The sequence below is a fragment of the Suricata suricatta genome, chromosome 1 (genome assembly GCF_006229205.1).
Source record: "Suricata suricatta isolate VVHF042 chromosome 1, meerkat_22Aug2017_6uvM2_HiC, whole genome shotgun sequence".
Taxonomy (NCBI): domain Eukaryota; kingdom Metazoa; phylum Chordata; class Mammalia; order Carnivora; family Herpestidae; genus Suricata; species Suricata suricatta.
The window spans coordinates 85,360,978-85,370,928 of NC_043700.1; the positions used below are offsets into that span (position 1 = coordinate 85,360,978).

The window sequence follows — 9,951 nt, forward strand, 5'->3', positions numbered from 1 at the left end:
CAGATTAGCTTCATGTGTTTTTGTCTCTTAAAATGTTGACTTTATTTATCGGAAATTGTCATCTAATTTCCCAGTGAGTCAAGAGATTATGCTATGATTTACAAAAAATTAGCGGTTTTATTCATGCTGAAGCTTTGCCCCTGGACGTCCTGGGGAGCACAGACCTAAAGAGTTTCTTAACCATTAGATAGGCTATGAGTTTCTGCCCCTTTAAGCCTTTACGTATCAATTTCTTGTCAAAGATAAGGAAAGTTCTTAATAGTGTTTTTTTATCACTATTATTTCTTAACAATCATTTAGAGATTATTCATTCTGTTATACCTATATGTGACTTTAATGTAACACTCTAATAAAAGTGTTGTCTCCCCTGTGACAGATAGCACATGTATGTGAGGTTCTGAGCTCCTAATCTGTTCCTCTTCTTTTCACCTAGAGGAATAAACAAACTCAATCCCAGTTTGCATATATGTAAAAGAGGTAGCTTACAAAGGCTTTATCGAGAATTAAAATACAATATGTAAATAAATTATGTGAAAATTTTATAATAGAGATTTATTTTTCTTTATCAAGTAGTAGGGAGAGGAATTTGAGTACAATACTTCTTGATAACTTATTGTGTTTTCATGATTTTGGACCAAAATCTATCCCCAAAAGGGAGAACTCTGTAAAATGAAATCTTCTCTAGCAATTTTCAGTATTTAAGGATAAATAATACGATGGAATAATCTCCAAGAATATAAAACAGATTTCTTTATGACAAGGAAAGCTTTGCGCCATGGAAGTATCATAGCCAATGAGGTTTATTGGAGGCATGATTGTTACTATTTATGACAAAGAGGTATATGAATGTCTTGATATTCTCACAGAAGTGATGTGAGTCACTGAAATTATTGAGCCGTAAATAAAATGGCAGCCAGATGATAATTACATAATAGGTAAACATTTTTGCACACTGTTTTTACAATAGGCCATCTGGATATCTTCCCATAGGAAAAATTATGCATACTTTTTTCATACATTGACAAACACAGTGAGAAGTTCATTCAATTAATAAGATGGGTAGAAGTTAATAATCTTCCATGAAAAAGGCTTAACTCTAATGTAACAAAAAGAAGGCACTTTTCTAGCCCTTCCCTTGCCTGCAGCTATCCTTGAAAAGATCCCATTCATCACTAGGAGGGAAACCACCCATAAGCCAGAAACATGATCGTCTCTGCTTTGCATATTTAACAGCAAATACTGATCCACACGAGATGCAGATAGACAACTTTTTGACTCTTCATTCTCTGAGACATCAGTTACTTGGAAAAAAATTGAATCCCTGGAGAACTGCTCCAACATAGTCCATATTAGGAGAGGTGAGTAAAAGAGGGGATAGAAGGGTTAGTGTCCCTTGTCTCGGCCCCCTTGTCCAGTTTAATTTTGTCCCAGTATTTTTTATTTTTAGTAAGATATTTTTATTAGTAGTTTCAATAAAAATAAGTGGGTATGAGGTTAGTAGACTTCTAAGTGTTGCAAGGTTCTAAGTAAGAATATCAAAAGGTATTTGTAGTGAACCAATTTCTCACTTTAATATGGACTTGATTTGAAGAAAAAAAAACTAGTGATAATTGTTTGGTTTCTGGCTTTGATCTAACTGATGACATTCCATTCAAGATGCTCACTGATACACACAGTCTATGAGGAAGAGTAAGTGGTAGTACTAAGTACTCATTAATGCATTGCCCCTGCCAGTTCTTTGAGGTAGCAGCCCATTGTTCTGTGATGTTCAAAGCCTCTGGTACTCTAGTCGTGGAATCAATGAGAATGTTAGGAATAATACTTTACGGTGAATGTAAAATATGTACAGGAAACAGAAGTAGAAAAAGATAAGAAATCTAGATTTCGTGGGACCATGCCATTTGTTTTAAACCACTTGTATGGCTAAATTAAGATTTTTTAATTTGTTTTATTGTGTGGCAACACTATTCCATTCTACAATGAACTCTTTCTCAGCAGTTAAAAGGTAGGGAAGAGCATCATTAATTACTAAACTATTTCTTAAGAAAGTTGGTTTTAACATAAAATGTTTATTTTTTACTATTACTATGGACTCCTTGTAAAGCTTTTGAAAGTTCATTCTTCATGGGTCTCTTGGGTGTAAGCGAAATAAGTCAGGCAGAGAAGGACAGATACCATATGTTTGCACTCATAGGTCTAACAGGAGAGCAGGAGAAACCTAACAGAGGACCATAGGGAAAGGAAGGGGGAAAGAGAGTTGGGGAGAGAGAGGGACTCAAATCATGAGAGACTATTGAAGGGGCTGAAGGGGGAAGGGGAGGGGGAAATGGGGGTCGTCATGGAGGAGGACACTTGCAGGGAAGAGCACTGGGTGTTTTATGGAAACCAATTTGACAATAAACTATTAAAAAAAAGAAAGTTCATTCTTCAAATTTATATATAACTTTTTTTTCAATTTAAATTCTAATGAGTTAATATATAGTGCAATATTGGTTTCAGGAGTAGAATTTAGTGTTTCATCACTTACATATAATGCTCATGCACAGAACTTTTTATTCATATTTGGTATCTACCATAGGGGCTTCAGTAATACCATTGATTATGTGAATATTTGAAGATGCATCATTATCTACCTCAAAAGTACCTCCTATTTTAATAAAGAGCACCTGGGTGGCTCAGTTGGTTAGGTGTCTAGCTTTTGATTTTGGGCTCAGGTCATAAGCTTACAGTTTGTGAATTCAAGCCACATTTATCAGGCTCTGTGATGATAGCTGGAAGCCTGCTTGCAATTCCCTCTCCCTCTGTCTTTCTCTCTCTCTCCCCCTTTCTTTCTCTCTCTATCTCAAATATAAATAAACAGATAAACATTTTAAAAATTATCTTTAGAGAAGACAGTGTAAAGTGTACAACTACTGAAGATGCATTGGCCCCTTGACTCCATAAAACATACTTTTTTTTCCCCATTAAAAAGGTTGTTTCTGTAATGGGTCTGAGTCCTTCCACAGATGTATAGTTGGTTAATCTGGAGAGTGGAGATGCAATGTCTATGTGGTAAACAGAATAGTACGCGATGTCCCAAATGACGATGTACTACTAATTGTAATCCTCGGAACCTTTGAATCTGCTCCTTTTCCGGCAAAAGGGTCTTTGTAGATGTAATCAAGTGTATAGAGATCCTGATAGGTGAGAGAGAGAAGTAAGAGGATCAGAGTTAGAGATACTTTATAATGCTGTGCTTCTGGCTTTAGGGTTGAGGCAAGAGGCCACGAGAAAATGAGTGCAAACACCCTGTAATAGCTAAAGGAGGCAAGGTGATGGATTTTCTGCTAGAACCTCCAGAAAGAATGCAGTGCTACTAACATCTAGATTTTAGCCTAATGAAACTCATTTTGTACGTCTGACCTCCAGAACTACAGAAGGTAAATCGGTGTCCTACTAAAGCATGAAGTTAGTGGTACTTGGTTACAGAAACAATGGGAACCGGGAAAACAAAACAAAACAAAACAGAATCTTCTAGGGACAGCCTTCAGACTGCAACGCAAATACTGTATGATACCTTGAAAAAAGAGAGCAAAATAGGTTGCTGTGGCTGTCCCAACAAAATACCCCAGATTTGGCGATCTATATTTTTGGTGACAGGCTCCAGGCTCTGAGCTGTCAGCACAGAGCCCAGAGCAGGGCTCGAACTCACAAATGGTAACATCATGACTTGAACTGAGGTTGGAGGCTTAACCGACAGAGCTACCAGCCACCCTGTTAATAACTGCTTTAAAGCCCTCTCTCCAAATACAGTCACATTCTGAGTTATGGGGGTGTAAGACTGACATCCATGCCATCCCCACATCGGAACACATTGGTGAGACCATAAGAGAGAAGGACGAGAATTGGCAAAGAGTGACACAGAGTGCAATGTACATCTGACAAATGTCAGTAAAACCAATTGCCCAGAATAAAGGCTGCCTGATAGACAAGTCAAGTCCTGCACAAATCACCAGGCTCTTGAATTGCCATTGTGCTCAATCAGCGGCTGTGGCTCTTCTGAGAGAGCAGGGCCTCGGCCGTGGCTCAAAGGCTGGCGATCTCAAAGAGTGCAGTTGGAGACTTTTATCTAACTACATTCCTCTCAGGGGGGAAAAAAAGGTACATTTTTTTTTCTTGATGGCAGATCAAAACAGCGTATCTCCATGACTCCCACAAATAATTTTGCTCTTTTTGTATTTCAATTTTTCTTGTGCACATATGAAATGTAAAATAATAGCTCTTAACATCTTGGCATCATTAGCAGAACAGTTAAATGCTGCCAGTTTTATAACATATTATATAACAGATGCTTCAAATGCAAAATCGGTTAAGTTACTTTAATAATGGTTTGATATTATTATGGCGTCCTCATAGAGCCTTTGAAAGTTTATTCTTCAAAGATGAAGCATTGTTATTATTGTAAGTACTATTGTAAGCACAGTTCACAGGTTTAACATCCAAGGCAAAAGTACTTGTCTGTGAGATGATAATTAGAAAACAAATATAGGTAGAGGACAACAATATGGGAAAAACCCTCTTGTTTCTAAAATAAATCTATGAAACAGAAAGACACTTCAAATTGTTTGTCATACACACAAAAATGTGCCTCTCAGTAAGATACTGCATTGCAGCAATCAATATTGAAGCGGCACTTGTCAAAATACACACATGATTTATAAGCAGAGATAAAAACTACATTATAAATTTTGGGACAAAGCTGAAGTTTAATATAAAAATGTGGTTTTTGTTTTTGCTGCCATTAATTGGACTTTAGAAATGTTTGAGCCTCTGAATAAACTATCTGTTCAATAAACATGCATATGTTCTACAATGATACTAATTTTCTGTCTTCCAAGTTTAGACTTTTTGTTCAAAATGAGTTGGAAAATTTTAGCAAAATTGTTAATGGATATAGCACCCAATTTTTTTTTAGCTTGTCAGCTTAGAGAATTATGTTTGTTGAAACAAAGTTTGCAAATGAGAACACATTAATGTTTATTTATGCAAAGCAAAATGAGAAACTCTGCAACCATATACATGATTTTCTCTCTATTTTTTATTAATATCTTAACTTGTGGGATAAATGTTTGGATACAGCACCCATTTTCATTGAATGTATTTATAGTCTATGCCAGAATGGAATTAAATTGAGAACTGTGATTTTTGTGGCTTTTAAAGTTTGGCAAAAATTCAAAATGTCTTAAATAAAGACAGACATTGTAATGATTTTTTTCATTAAAAATTAGTTTTGAAGTTTTGTGGAATTAAAAAGGCAAAAATTGTAAGGATGTTGGGACTAAAATGTTTATATATTTCACTACTAACATAAAAAATGATAAATCAATCTAATAAAATTTAGCAGAATTTGTTCTGAATTTACCTCAATACCTATGAAAAAATTGCTTCTTCAATTAAAGTATTACGGTCATGGGACGCCTGTGGGGCTCAGTTGGTTAAGTGTCTGACTTCAGCTTAGGTCATGCTCTTGCAGTTGGAGCCCCACGTTTGACTTTATGCTGACAGCTCAGAGCACGGAACCTCCTTTGGATTCTGTATCTCCCCCCTCTCTCTTTCTCTTGCCCTCCCCTGCTCATGCTCTGCCTCTTTCTCTCTCTCTCTCTAAAAAATAACATGAAAAAAAAGTATTATGCTCAGGCAGCGAAGAGTCAACTGAAGATTCCACAACTTCAAACTAATCATACCATGCAATTTTGAAGACTATTTCAGACAAAATGTTTAAAAAATTTTTTAAATGTTTTTTTTTAATTTATTTTTGAGAGACAGAGAGAGATAGCATTAGCAGGGGTGGGGGGGTCAGAGAGAGATGGAGACACAGAATCCAAAGCAGGCTCCAGGCTCTGAGCTAGCTGTCAGCACAGAGCCCGATGCAGGGCTCGAACCCACGAACTGTGAGATTATGACCTGAGCTGAAGCCAGACGCTTAACTGACTGAGCCACCTAGGCACCCCAGACAAGAATGTTTTAAAAAGAGAAACTTTGCATAAAAATATGGTCTTCAGAAAAATACCAGTGAAAGTTTATTGTAGACAAATATAGATAAGAGATTAATTAAGCCATAAGACTATATGTGAAAATAATAATTTTGCTTATGCCTGGTCTTAATATCTGGAAAATTGCTATAAATTAGGTTTTTAAATTTGATTTTTGTTTTAATGTATAATATACCTATGTATGTATATATATAATATATATACCCTTATATATATAATACACATGGGGTAATTCTAATTTTGAAAATGGGTTTTGCATAAGAATATATTTTGTGTCAAAGAATACAAATCAATTCATTTTTAGATCAACCTATATCTCAAATATTATATATTTTATTGCTCCATATTACTCTGAAAAGTAGCTTACATAAACGGCAATTTACATAGTCTTGCCACGTTTAAAGTTTTGAAAGATGAGTTTGTGATTGTCAAGCTTGTGAAATAAATAAAGGGGCTGGTAGCCACTTTTATGTAAAATTAATAAGCAATAATAAGGAAATAGAAGTTTTCCTTTATACCACTCAGTGCCAGTAGACTGCATGCACTTACTCTCAATGACTTAATCAAGATAAAGTAGTTGATACAATAAAAAACATTTATCATTTCTAACAAGAGAGACTTAAAGAAAAAAACAGGAGAATATGCTTCCACTTCTTATTAGCAAAATATGAGATCATGTCTTCATAATGCAGAGATCATTTCTGGTGATCTTAAAACTTTTAGGAAGATACACATAACATGTAATTATGTAGAGTTTGGAGCAGCCTGCTACATCCAAATTCCAAAATGGACTCAACTCATGGACTCCCTACTTGAAAAAACCGACTGAAGGATCAGTCTTACCAGCAGCCATGCTCTGATCTGAGAGGCATCCTTTCAGTTGTATGTGTCTCCAGATATATCCACCATGGGAAAAACATCAGGAAAGTAAGCGTATCTTTCACTGGTGCCAAGTTTAGGTGGATGCGTATTTGGTGACTTTACATCCTTTGAGTTTCTGCCTTCCTATATATAGTCCTATTTTCTTCTTAAAAAGCCCGTATCAAGAATATGGAGTTTGGGAAGCCAATTTGACAATAAACTATTAAAAAAAAGAATATTGAATTTAATTGTCCTATGATGGTAGGTTGGCTACAATTTGAAATAAACACGTTTAATTCTTTCTAAACTTTAATTCTTCTCACTAATTCAGGCTGCAGGGGTTCTTTGAATAAACAAGAAAAAGATGGAAGATTGGCAATAACAGCGAACAACGTGTAGACCTTGTTGCAACTGGCTCCCTTGGGGGGACATAATACAGGCAAAGAGATGAGTACACGTGGGGCCTGATACAGCCATCCTCGGAGCCACCACCAAGAAGAAAGAGTTATGCAGAGGATCTGTTCTCTGTCGTCATTTTCTACACATCGAGTTACTTTATTATGCCTAAGCTACTGTCCCTGGACTGATCATGTAATTTTACTGCTCACATAAAATAGGTCTTGTTACTTTGTTCAAATTTCAATGTTGTGTACTGTAGCAGGAGGGGGGTGCAGAGAGGAGGAACTCAATTCTTTGCTAGGGAACACATTTTATTGCATTCTCATCTTATTCAAGGCAGGGAAAATTGTAACCCTAGAAATCAGCAAATACTAAATGACAAAAATCATAGACAGTATGTTCTCTGACTGCCTGGAGGATAAAGCTAGAATTCAATAAGGTAAAAAACCTAAAAATGTTTAAATATTTGAAAAATCAAACATTGCATATTTTATTAATGAATGTATAATAGGTAAGGAAATATTTTGAACCAAATGATAATGAAAACAGAGTCTACCAAAACTTGTGGAATGTAGTTCAAGTTTATCTCAAAGTGAAATATTTAGCCTTAATTGCATATAATAGTAAAAAAAGATACAAATGAATAAACAAAGTAGTTGAAACTAAAAAAAATTTTTTTATAAGCAACTTTGGTGTTTGAAAAATTCAGCAAAGTTTTAAACACCTGGAAAAACTGAGGAAAAAAAACAAAGAAGAAGACAGGGTAGACCAAATCAGAAAGAATAAGGGTTGTCACGTGCTAACCTATAGGCATCAAAAAGGTAATAAATGACTTAAAAGTAGAAATGGAATAATAAATTAGAAAAAGCTTATGATAATAAAATTTAAAATGTATATTAAAATCAAATTTCTAGATAAAAACACTTTACCCACCTGACGAAAGAAGAACTGGAAAATCTGATTAATCCTATATGTATTATTCAGTACATAGTTATACATGATCCACAAGAAAATATCAGATGGCTTCACCAGTGATAAGCTTCCAAACATTTCAAAAAATCAGTACTACCATTCTAGTCAACCTAATTCAGAGAATGTAACAATAAATGCTTTCTAACTTTTTATAAAAAAACCTTGGTATTGGAGCACCTGGGTGGCTCAGTTGGTTGAGCAGCTGACTTTGGCCCACGTTGTGATCTCACAGCTCATGGATTCGAGCCCTGCATTGGACTCTGTACTAACTACTTGGAGCCTGGAGTCTGCTTCAGATTCTGTGTGTCCCTCTCTCTCTCTGCCCCTCCCCCGCTCATGTTCTCCCTCTCTCTCTCTCTCTCTCTCTCTCTCTCTCTCTCTCTCTCTCTCTCTCTCTCTCCCTCTCTCTCTCTCTTTCTCTCTAAGATAAATAAATAGACATTAAAAAATAAAAACCTTAGTATCAAAACCTGACAAAGATTTTATAACTGAATAGTGTTTTTTTCCCAAGAATATATATTCAAAGAATATTAGCAAATACAATTAAGCAGTGTAACAATATAATAATTTTGCATTTATTCTGAGAAAGCAAGATTAAGTGGCATTTAAAAGTCAAACATTTATTGCTGCTCGAAAAAAATTAAAACCATCTAATAACTGTAGAAGTTATAACAGGTAATGATAAATAACATTGATTAAAATGAAATAGGGTGATGTGATCATATGTGAGGATGTGAGCACTGCTTCAGTGAGAGATGACAGCATACCAAGTTTGAAATTTAAGGAAAGCCCCTCTAAAAGGGTAATGCCTTTTTTTTCAAGTTTATTTATTTCTTTATTTTGAGAAAAAGAGAACACAAGCAGAGGGGCAGGAAGGGGCAGAGAGAAGGAGAGAGAGAATCCCAAGTGAGCTCCACGCAATCAGGGCTGAGCCGATGCGGGTTCAAACTCATGAACTGTGAGATCATGACCTTAATCAATAGCAAGAGTCAGGCACTCAACCTACTGCAACATTGAAGTGCTCTTAAAAGGGTAATGCTTAAGCTAGGATCTAAATGGGGAAAGCCCCGGCCACTACCACAGGGATATCCAGTAGAAGAACATTCTGGAAAGAAGACACAATTCTTGCAAAGATCCTTTGAAAAAGAGAGAGAGAGAGAAAAACAAAAACATGAGTGAGTTTCTTGTATCAGTATTTAAACAGATATAAGTCACAAAATCTTAATTTGTTTCATGCACACTCTGGTTACTACCCAGCTTTTCTTGACTATTACACACTTCTTAAAAGATTTTATCTATCTTTTCTATATCTTCTACTTTAAATTTTTTTTCCATAATATTTTATTGTCAAATTGTTTTCCATACAACACCCAGTGCTCTTCCCCTCAAGTGCCTTCCACCATCACCACCACCTGTCTTCCTCCCTCCTCCCTCCCCTCCAACCCTTAGTTCATTCTCAGCATTCAATAGTCTCTCAAGTTCTGCATCCCCTCTCTCTCCCCAACTCTCTCTCCCTCCTCTGCTCCCCCTGGTTCTCCATTAGGTCTCTCTTGTTTTCCTGTTAGACCTATGAGTGCAAACATATGGTTTCTGTCCTTCTCTGCCTGGCTTACTTCACTCAGCATGACACCCTCAAGGTCCATCCACTTTCCTACGAAGGGCCATATGTCATTCCCTCTCATTGCCA

General features: G+C 36.0%; 1 pseudogene; it reads left to right on the forward strand.

Moving 5' to 3' along the window:
- Nucleotides 1–764: 764 nt before the first annotated feature.
- Nucleotides 765–928, forward strand: LOC115303001 (annotated as a pseudogene).
- The last annotated feature ends 9,023 nt before the right edge of the window (nt 929–9,951 follow it).